This window comes from Wyeomyia smithii, chromosome 1, assembly GCF_029784165.1.
Source record: "Wyeomyia smithii strain HCP4-BCI-WySm-NY-G18 chromosome 1, ASM2978416v1, whole genome shotgun sequence".
Classification (NCBI taxonomy): domain Eukaryota; kingdom Metazoa; phylum Arthropoda; class Insecta; order Diptera; family Culicidae; genus Wyeomyia; species Wyeomyia smithii.
Window position 1 is genome coordinate 37,011,737 of NC_073694.1, and position 11,326 is coordinate 37,023,062.

An 11,326-nucleotide genomic window follows, 5' to 3' on the forward strand; every position below is an offset into this window, starting at 1 on the left:
TATGACATTTGTCCAGATTCGCAAAACGAATTTACGAAAAATTAATCTCATTTCGTGTTGGCAACCAGAGTTGAACCGGATCGATGGAGCTGTTAGCCACGAAACAAAATTACGTGTATCATGTCGCATCTTGAAAGAAGGATCATCAAATTTTCTAGTCGGAAGGAAGCATATAGCAGAAGTGCAGCACTCCCAGTCACGCAAAAGTATATAACGCTGTTACGTGTTGCATTCTACAGCTCCGGATAACCAAATTCTATGTACTAGTGCCGGTAGAGCTTCAAGACATTTGAAGCAGAGACGAAGATAGTATTGGTGAATTTTAGTTTTATTCTATTTTTTTTTCTAATTACAGAAACGGCAGCGGAAGGTTACGTCATAAGCAGCAGAAATTTTTCAAATATCGTTGATGGTATCAGTCAAGAAAAAAAAAACCATCTGGAGGAGAGAGCTGCATTTTCTTCTATTGTCGTTACACACACCGTTGCCTGTAGAGTAGGCTGTCCCAAAAAAAATCGATGTTGAAAAAGTCAAGATGCCCAGCCCTACATTGAAAGGTAATGTTATTTATAGCATTTTTGTAGAACATTTCGACTTTCTAAAAGGTCGTTTTCAGGTTGCCCAAACGAGATTTATGAAAAAATGACTTTTTCAAGCTACAAAACCACTCTTTTGCACTTTTTTCAAATCTGTTCGATTCCTACATTTTTCCATACATTTTTTTATTTTTGTATGGTTGTTTTTGATTATTTTGCATGGTTTGGTTCAGCATCGCATTCAATTATTTGACTCACAGAGCCCATTGAACATCATAAAAAAGTGAATTTTCCTTATAATTTTCAGATAAAACCCTTCGAAACACATAGAAAAAATTTTTTTTTCAAGAACTGAAATTTTTATTGCAAAGCGGAATTCAAGACGAAAATTTACAGGAAAAAAGATCCTTGATATCTTATCGGGGGGCTGAGATATAACTCACTAAAACACAATATCTCCGTTGCACAGTGTTTTTTAGCCGTTTGTGCATATAATTTCCTAAATAGTGATTCAAATGTTGATTGTAGCCATGAGGTATGTTCGGAGAAGTTTCAGGATATTCAAAAATGCATCTTTAAATGTAGAAAGAAGGGCGATCAACCCACCAATAAGTGAGATAAAATATTTGCTTTTAAATCAGAATAAGATAGACGCAAGGTGTCTTCGACAAAGTTTTAGGTTATCTTAAAACAAGAAACTTTACCGAAGACATAATGTTTCTATCTCTTACATATTACGAGCAACATTGAGTTTTCTATTAGAAGGCACTATAAATCATAATTTTCGTTCTAACTATTTTCGCAGATTTTTCCAAATTTTGAAACCTGCTACAAAAATATCAGCCATCCAAAAATGCATTTGTTTTCTGAACATTGTTATTTTTTATCTCCCAAAATAAAATAGTTATTTAACATGCTTGTTAAAATGCATAGTTTTCCAATACATAGAAAAATGCCAATATCTCAGCTCCTCGATAAGATATTAAGTATCTTTTTTCATGTAAATTTTCATGGTAAATCCCGCTTTGCAATGAAAATTTCAGTTCTTGCTCAAAAAGATTTTTTTATTTGTGTTTTGGAGGGTTTTATCTATAAGTTATTAGAAAAACTAATTTTTTGTGATGTTTAATGGGCTCTGGGAATCAGAAAACTGAATACAATGCTGAGCCAAACCAGGCAAAGTATTCAAAAACAATCCCACAAAAATTAAAAAAATGTACGAAAAAATGTAGGAATCGAACAGAAATGCAAAAGTGCAATAAAGTGGGTTTGTAGCTTAAAAAAGACATTTTTATAAATAACATTATCTTTCAATTTAGGGCTGAGCACCTTGACTTTTTCAACATCGATTTTTTTGGGACACCCTACTGTACAGGTTCAAGACTTCGGGGCAGAGTATTTCCGGAACCAAGATGGAATTCATTCGGCCGTCAATAGAGCCCAGATGCCATTTTGATCAGTGTTGGATAAACATTATTGTTATAGATCGCTCTCACATGTAACGAACCGCCCCATGTAATTTAACGTCAACATTACGGTCGTGGCTTTACATACAACTCTTCTGTTCTACGTCAACCTTGCAGTCGTGGCTATGCACACAACCCTTTTGTTATTTTTGAATATTTTTCACAACGCTGACAGGGATGAGGGAGCTGTTATCTGGAGTATCTAGTCTCCATGTAAAGGGCTTATTCATTATTCCCCATGTACTTATTATTTAGTATTTAGTATTTAGTTTTTAGTATTTAGTATTAAGAATTTAGTATTTAGGGGCCATCCACATACCACGTGGACAGCTTTGGGGGGGAGGGTGTGGCTAATGTCTACGGTCCATACAATTTTTTTTAGAATTTATATGGGCAGTTGTACACGGAAGGGGAAGGGGGGGGGTCAAAATCGTTAAAAATCTGTCCACGTGGTATGTGGTTGGCCCCTAAGTATTTACTATTTAGTATTTAGTATTTAGTATTTAGTATTTAGTATTTAGTATTTAGTATTAAGTATTTAGTATTTGGTATTTAGTATTTAGTATTTAGTATTTAGTATTTAGTATTTAGTAGTTAGTATTTAGTATTTAGTATTTAGTATTTAGTATTTGGTATTTAGTATTTAGTATTTAGTATTTAGTATTTAGTATTTAGTATTTAGTATTTAGTATTTAGTATTTAGTATTTAGTATTTAGTATTTAGTATTTAGTATTTAGTATTTAGTATTTAGTATTTAGTATTTAGTATTTAGTATTTAGTATTTAGTATTTAGTATTTAGTATTTAGTATTTAGTATTTAGTATTCAGTATTTAGTATTCAGTATTTAGTATTTAGTATTTAGTATTTCGTATTTAGTATTTAGTATTTAGTATTTAGTATTTAGTATTTAGTATTTAGTATTTAGTATTTAGTATTTAGTATTTAGTATTTAGTATTTAGTATTTAGTATTAAGTATTTAGTATTTAGTATTTAGTATTTAGTATTTAGTATTTAGTATTTAGTATTTAGTATTTAGTATTTAGTATTTAGTATTCAGTATTTAGTATTTAGTATTTAGTATTTAGTATTTAGTATTTAGTATTTAGTATTTAGTATTTAGTATTTAGTATTTAGTATTTAGTATTTAGTATGGTTGAACATCAAGCAGTCTGCAGCGGGTTTCGTACGGTGGAGATTTCTGTGGATATCACCATGGAAAAGCGAAGCGAATGAGCGTAGAGCAAAGCGGATGACTTTTTTTCTGCATCATTTTCATTCTGTGTGACCAATTTGCATGGAAAGGACCTCATACTACAGAACTGGTCCCTAAGATTCATCGCACGAGGGAATAGTACAGTTACTTGAAACATAACGGATCACGAAGCTCATCAGCCAAAATTAATAGAAACCGAGTTGCTTTTATTTATACTTAGCGTTAAGAAGTTCTTTTCACACCAGTTTACAAACTTGCTCAAGTATTTTTGTAGCTCCATGTAATTACGCGCACATAATTTTGTTAAATAATGTCGTATCGCCAGCATAAAACTGGTAGAAATCAAGCAGCATCGTTGAGGAAGATGGAAAAGAGTAACGGACCCAAGGAACTCCTGGCATTTGGCAAAGCGGTCCAAATCAACAAATCATACTTTCCCAAAAAAAACTCTATGGTCAGTCAAATATGATTGAAACCGGCTTACGGTCTCCGATGCCACATGGAGCCTATGCATTTTATCAAGTAGTGTCCCGTGGTCCACTCTATCGAACGCACCCTTCATGTCCAGGTAAGTAGCATTGGTTTGAAAACCACAATCCATGGTTTGCATACACAAAGACTTAAACTGACTTGAATATGTAGTAGGGTGGGGAATCGTTATATGGAAAAAACGAAACTTGATAGTCGAAAGCCAGAACCAAGTTTTTTTTGTTCTATTTGGGGCCCCAAACAATCCTGAATTTATTGGAAGTCGATTGGTTTTGCCTCCGCTTGGCGCATTGCATTTCAAATTTATATGAAGATTTGTATGGAAAAACAAAGAGCTCTAAAGAGCTCAAAGCGGATCAAACCATGGATTTCATTACTTCAAATGGTATGTTTTTTGATGCCTAACAACTTGGCCGAAAACACTAAAGAGCTAGGGTGTGCCAAAAAATACTAGAGCTGTTCAAAGTTGAATATGTCGGAATATATGTTGCAAATCATTCTTTCTTCCAACACTGCCAGTGTACCGGCGTCAGTCAGGTTTCCCTTAGAAGTAACCTCTGAAACACGTTGTAGAATCAATTTACGCCTAGAATAATGACCTAAATTTGTTTGCTGGTCCAGCTGACGTTTCGACAGGTTACTTCTGATAAGAATCCTACTGGCGCCGGTACATTGGTAATGTTGGCAGAAAACAAGATTTTCTGCATTTAAATCGACATACTCAACTTTGAACAGCTATAGCTCTTCTTAGGGACATTCTAGCTCTTCAGTATCTTATGCAAAGTTGTTAGGCATCTAAAATACTATACTTTGACATAATGTAGTGCATTATTAGACCATTATTGAGCTCTTGAGAAAGGTAAATGCAAAAAAGTAGGTTTTCCCATTTGAATTTTCATACAAATTTGAAATGCAATGCGCCAAGCGTAGACAAAACTTATCGACTTCAGGTAAGTTTAGGATTGTTTGGGACCCCAAAAGGAACCAAAAAAACTTGTCTCTGCAAAATCGATCATTTTTCCCCACCCTAATATGTAGTTACTGATCTTTTTGGAAAATCTGTTGCTCGTTGTCAATATGGTGTTCACGCCTAGCGAATAAAGTGTCATATTATTTCGAATAACATAGATCAAATGCACAAGGATGTGATCCCATGATAGCTAATGATTCTGCGTTAATAACTTTTTTTGTAAATTGGACAGATACGAGAATTTCCAATGGTCAGGAAACTTACTTTGCTGCACAGATAAATTAAAAAGATTAGCGAGTGCCGAACAGAGTCAACAACAGAGTCGAGCAAGCAAATCTTCATGAACTACATATTTTTAATTTCAGTTTGAAGCTTGAAACGTTTATTTACCAAAAAAAAAAAAAACCAAACTTTCATGTATAAGAAAAGCCCTCTTTTTTCATGAACTATAGTTATATTCTGCCAGGCTTGCTTATCGCCAAAATGCATCTATTATTACGTTAGGTTTTTTTTTTACTGGGACGTGGAGACAGTGGCGTAGCTATGGTTTGATGGGCCTGGTGCGGTAACAAAAATGTGGGCCCCCAATGAAAATGACTGAGCAGTTTTTTATTTCATAGAAGAAATTGAGACAAACAAAAAATTAGCAGTGGTGGGCATCATTTCGTTAATTCGCTAATTAGCGGCGCTAACATTCAGTTAACGATTTGGCGTTTTCGCTAATGAGCTGATTAGCGGACTGTTAGCGTCGCTAAAATTTTGGCCTTCGAATCGCGAATCGCTAATCCGCTAATTTTGTGGAGAAGCGACAAAAATTACTGTTTTCAAGAACTGTGAGTCGCTGATGGCGTACATAAATTGTTTCAAATGATGAGCATACTCACATAAAAACGCGACGCGCTAATGGACACAACACTTATTGTTCTTACAAACGTAAAAGGACAACAAAAATTACCTTTTAAGTCGACCGGTTTCGGTCCCTGCGTGGACCATCTACTGGACAATACCCAACTGCTGAAAAGTCACTTATGAACAAAGATGATGCCCCAATAACTTTTTCCTTATTCCAATTGACGAAACAGAAGATAATTTAACACCACCCCCCTTTCCGACATGTTGGGGTACTGGGGGTAAGCCCGGCACTGAGGGTAAGACCGTCACCCCTAGGATTGTACTAGAAGACGCTAATTAACTGTGTTTTGGAATATGTGAAGTGTTGGTATTTAATATTTTAGACATTTCAGGACACATGGAAGCCACCGTGAAACGTCAAACGTCAAAATAATAGACAAAACATACGCTACTGCAGCTGATGCGTAAATGGATGTAATTTTTCGTGAGTGGAACTTAAGCTTTTATTCATTTGGAAAGACTAAAATAATTTTTCGTTGCTCTACAATGTATTGCCTGTATTGTTAGCAATCACAGGAATTCGATCTAATGTAAATTGAAGCGATAAATTTGTAGGAATAATCTTATTAAACAAATGTGTGCTGTCGGAGTAACACTGTCACCCAGTAAGTGGGGTAAGCCCGACATGGTCTGAGGCTAGTTGGACTTTACTGACACATATTTCTCATCTATTACCGATGTCTTGCTGATAAATAAATTAATTAATTGACTTAGAATCATGCAATCAAGCTCTTCTGTGATATATGAATGATTCCAAGGGTTTTTAGAGTTGTCAAATGTACTGAATCAAGTCACAAAACTGACGGCTTTCCCGGTGCTATTAGAAATATGCTCCGGTGTGGTCAATGTGATCCTGACTTCGATGAAACTAGTTAATAATATAATTTTAAGTGCCACATGGGGCTTGCCGAGTATCAAATCTTTCATTGTTTATACATAATGTTCACTGGAACTTGTTCCGGCAATCTCCCCAGAACCAGCTAACCGACAACAACCAAATTCAACAGTAACATACAGAAATGTGAGATCTCTCATTCGGTGGTTTCCGAATTCAAATTGGTTCAGTTAATTCGGGTAAATTCATGAACAAACTTAGGTGCCGGTGTTACCTCCAAGGGGTGCCGGTTTTACCCGCACTGATTGCTAAACGTCGTTTTTACCTTAGTTTCAAAACTTCACTATTCCTTGTAAATTAACAGTTTGAAAGTACTGAAAACCTTCATATCTTGTAGAAAACAATACGGGGAATGATTTTGTGAAAGAAATATAGCAATATTCGCCATCAAGTGCTACTAAAGAATCATTTCCCTTAGGGGGCCGGGCTTACCCCCAGTACCCCTACTGTACCAGTAGTCGCGTTTTTATGTGAGTAATACAGTTCTTACGTTAGCACTAAATCGAAAAATGAGTGATGAGCATACCTTACTGCAAAAGTTACTTTTGGAACAAATGTTTCATAAGCACAAATTTGTTCGTGATAATTCTCTACACACTTAAAATTTATTGCCGGGTCTCGGTAATTTTTGGCGAAAACGGCAACACTGAGTGTACGACAGCTGTCATTAATTTTTCAACCGAGCACTCAGTGGTGCCGTTTTCGGCAAAAATTACCGAGACCCGGCAATAAATTTTAAGTGTGTAGAATTCCTTTCCTTAGAACACAAGTGCAAGTCAGTTTTTTTACTATAAAATGGAATTCGAGTTATTGTATAAGCCACAGGAGCATTCTGGAGAACAAGCTCAAGGGGATCTAGATTAAATTTTTGGAATGCCAAAAAATTCTGCCTATTGCTATGCGCAACTTCGGTTCTCCTTTTCCAACCAGATGATCAGATGAGATTTTAAAAACATTTTTATTACATACAAGCAGAATCACTTTTTCTTGCATATTCACAAAATTCTCAAGTATGACTGTTTTATGAATTTTGAACCTATTATTGTAAATAACACTCAAAAGTAATTATTTTCGTTTGTTTTTATGAGCAAAAAACATATCTATATGACAATCTATGTATCAATAAGTGAGCGATTAGCGAAAGTTCCACCAGTATGGATTTAGCGTTTAGCGTTTAGTGATTATCGAGCTAAATTTTCCAGTTAGCGAATAAGCGATTAGCGTCGCTAAATTTTCAGTAAGCGGTGCCCACCTCTGGGAATTAGTGATTTCACGTTCGATTGTTAAAATGGCAAGGTTTGTTAATCTCAAGTTACTTATCGTTGACCTCAAATAGTTCTCGATCAATTTTAGAGAAACTTCTTTCGCAAGCTGCAATACTAATTCCCATCGTTAAAAACAATCTGAGAGCGATTTTTATGTTTGGTGCCGAATCGATCAATTTATACCCTGAATAAAATTCAAAGTTCTATTGCTCCACCTAGATGAATATTGTTGAATTTTGTTGAAATCGAAACGTAGTCATGGAGCCGTTTTCGTTTAGTAATGAATTCGTCTCTATCCAGCTCCGCAACAGGATCCAAAAGAATGTCGAGGGTTAAAAAGCGTATTCCTCGGCGAGTTCATTAATCTGTTGAGATCTTGTGGCAATTTCCTGGATAATCCTGTCAATTGATGATATCATTTCTCGTCTTAATTCTTTCTTATAGCTTAGTCCAGCGCCTGCGCTTCTTCACCTAGCATTCCCTTCTTTCGATGAACACGTTTTTGTGGGTCTGGTTCAATTTCTAGTACAGTACACTTTTTTCTTTTTTCTGCGTACTTTAGAGCTTATTTCACATTTTTTCTCGCTTATCGGTCAAAAACTTATATAATGCCATCAACTTGTTAGCACACTCCTGTATATTCAGACTCTTTTGCGCAAGTATTTCTGAGTATCGTTGATTTCAATTAGAATTGAAGCCCATAAACCAAGAAGATGGACATGTTGACCGGTTCGGTGTTCGCAAGATTTTGGGGCCCCTTTGGGTGGTGGGCCTGGTGCGGACCGCACTAACCGCACCCCCCTAGCTACGCTACTGCGTGGAGATGATCACAGAATATTGATTCCTCATCCAATGCGAACAATTGTACAAATGAAGCAAGCAAGGAAGTCATGAAATAAAAAAAACACAAGTTTATTGTAATAAATATTCATAATAAATCCCTAAAGAACAATAATTGCGTTTTAATAAGGGTAAATGCATGCGAAGAAAAGCGACTCAACGAAGCATGAAAAGTACAAAACATGAGGATTAACGTCGACACAAATGTTTCAATTAAACCAGCATCAGCAAACAGGCACCATAGTTTTTTTTATTTGTATGAATGAAATATTAACATAAATGGTAAACACATGGTATTTAGACCATTCTGACTCGAAGCTCAATTTTGAAAACGATGAACATGTTTTAGAAGATGAAATCTTTAAAATATTGTATCTCAAGGCCATTTGAATCTAATGAATATACTTAGTTCTTCAGATGTTTAACATAATGTAACAATAAAATGAATACGAGAGGAATTTTGAGTAAATAGTGAACAGATTACAGCAATTTACAAACCCAGAGTAACTCATGTCAGAATACAACCTTGTACCGTGTATTTGTGTAATCATTGACTTTCATCATTATTGAGTATTCGCGATCTCATAACCATTAATTCCGCGAATAAGTATTTTCACAAACAACTTTCAATAGTCGGTAGCATCACATACAGTGCAAAAAAAAGTGCAAAGCTCCCACAGCTAATTGCAAATGTCACTCGCCTTCGCCGGTGTTTATATTGTCCGCCCATATTTTTGAAAACAATCATCAATCGAAAACACACGGAGCATCAAAAAAAGCCCGATCGCGGCAGGATTGATCAAACACTAAACTACACTCTTTATCATTCGCGGTTGCTGCTGCTGTTACTGTGTTTACTCTGCAATTGAATATTTATTTGGATATTTCGGGGGGATTGTAATTGCAACCTTCACGCTTCGTTGTTTGAATTTGGTTTTGCAAAATACCCCAAGCCAAAAAACACGCGTCGAGCGGTTCGACTAATTAAACATCAGCTGTGTTGGGGTGGTGCTAATATAAATAGAATATGTGTAGGGCACTTGAAATATTTGTTGGGCAAATACAACCAGTCCCCTTGAAGTACTGGATTTTCTCGGTGATCACTGCACAATCGTACTGATCTTTGCGCAGGTGATCACGCCATGGTACGTAGCTGAACCTAGATGTCCCCAGCGGAGACCATCTAAAACTTGCGCGATCACCAATAATAATTTGGCGGTTTCGTGGTTTCTTCCCGGTACGTTCCATGGCCATGTTTCAACATTTTAATAAATCTCTCCCAAGGTCTAACAGCGCACGGCCTAGCGTGCGCTCTCTCGTGGAATTTGTTTTTCCTTCTTCCTTTCTCTCTCTCTCTCTCTCTCTCTCTCTCTCGCGCTTTACCGCTCGCTACGCGTTACTCAGCGTGAAATTTCCTAACTCGTCGTACCTGACCGGTAAATATGCACAGCCATTATTCGCATCGGCTGCGCTACAGCATCCATTCATCGATCTGATTGTTAATTACAGGTAATTCATGTAAGCTTTTGAAATTTCAATAAAAGATCTATTGCATAACATAATTCCTAACATCAATTTTAACGCTTATTACCTTCAACTCAGCTTGAAACGGTCGCCAGCCTTTCCATATCCACTTCAGCGTAGAACTCCACTTCAATGCCGAACATTAGCCGAAAATAACGCCTGATGTCTTATCACTTTGTTGGTACAATTTGGCACTACGACGTCTATCTGCTGTTCGTTTGTTGACCGAGTTATTTGATTATCGACCACCGATAAGTGTCACACACCAACATCACCGTCGTCGCCGTCTGGCGGCTGGGACCATTGCGTTTGAAACGGTTTTCCCGATAGTAGAAACCGGTATATTTAGCCCGAAACACACGTCGATCCGATCGCCGCTTCCCGTTAAGCGCACTGGATGTCAAGAAGCGACTACTGTTTCCGATTCCACTCCACCCCGTCACTACTAGACAGTTCAATTTCGTGTCTCGCCAGCTTAGAGTCCAGGTTGAGCCGCTTCACTTCCTTCAATTCAGCTCAATTATTCACTTATTTTCACTCTCCAAATAGCTACAACGAGGCACGAACATTCCAAGATCAACGCGAGCGTTCATCCGTTCGAGTGATATCTGCTTAGCACATTGCGGCTGCGGCTCAAGATCAAGAGGCACTGACTGCTGCGGACGTAAGCTCATGCGAGCAGCAGCATCTTTCCCACTTACTAATCTTCGCGCGTGTGTGTGTGCTGGTGTATGTGGCACCGCGTGAGTTTGTATTTCTACGCAAACCCGCGCGCCTCGTGAAACTGCTCGCGTCGTGAGCAAGAAACACCACAAAGTGAGAAAAAGACCGAAACTTTACAACAGAGAGCCAGCCGTGTGGGTCGGCCACCAAGAAGAGATCGCGCCGTGCGTGTTCACAAACCGGTTTCTTAAGTTGTACTGACTCATATGGCTGTGTGGTTGCCTGACTTGCTGGCCGGCCGGCTCTGGTGGAACTGTGATGTGTATAGATTAGAGGGACCACGTTCGCTCGCAGGTTAGTGTCGCGAGCGGGGGGTGTGCCGATGGAAACCATTCCTGGGCGGTATCAATTATTAGAATTTGAATATTATCCCATGATTGAATAAACATAAAGTCTTTTTTTTGGATGATTCATAGCCAATGATGATTTAAATAGATTTGAAGCGATTATCATCGATTCATCAGAATAAATTTGTAAACTGTTATTGAGC

General features: G+C 37.3%; 1 protein-coding gene across 2 annotated transcripts in view; it reads right to left on the minus strand.

Moving 5' to 3' along the window:
• The window catches only part of LOC129730237 (chondroitin sulfate synthase 1), a 65,109-nt gene extending 54,031 nt beyond the window's left edge, over positions 1-11,078 (minus strand). For both annotated transcript variants that reach the window (XM_055689413.1, XM_055689402.1), the window contains exon 1: positions 10,181-11,078. The gene's annotated coding sequence lies outside the window, so the exon portion shown is untranslated. The remainder of the gene's footprint in view (positions 1-10,180) is intronic.
• Between the last annotated feature and the right edge of the window lie 248 nt (positions 11,079-11,326).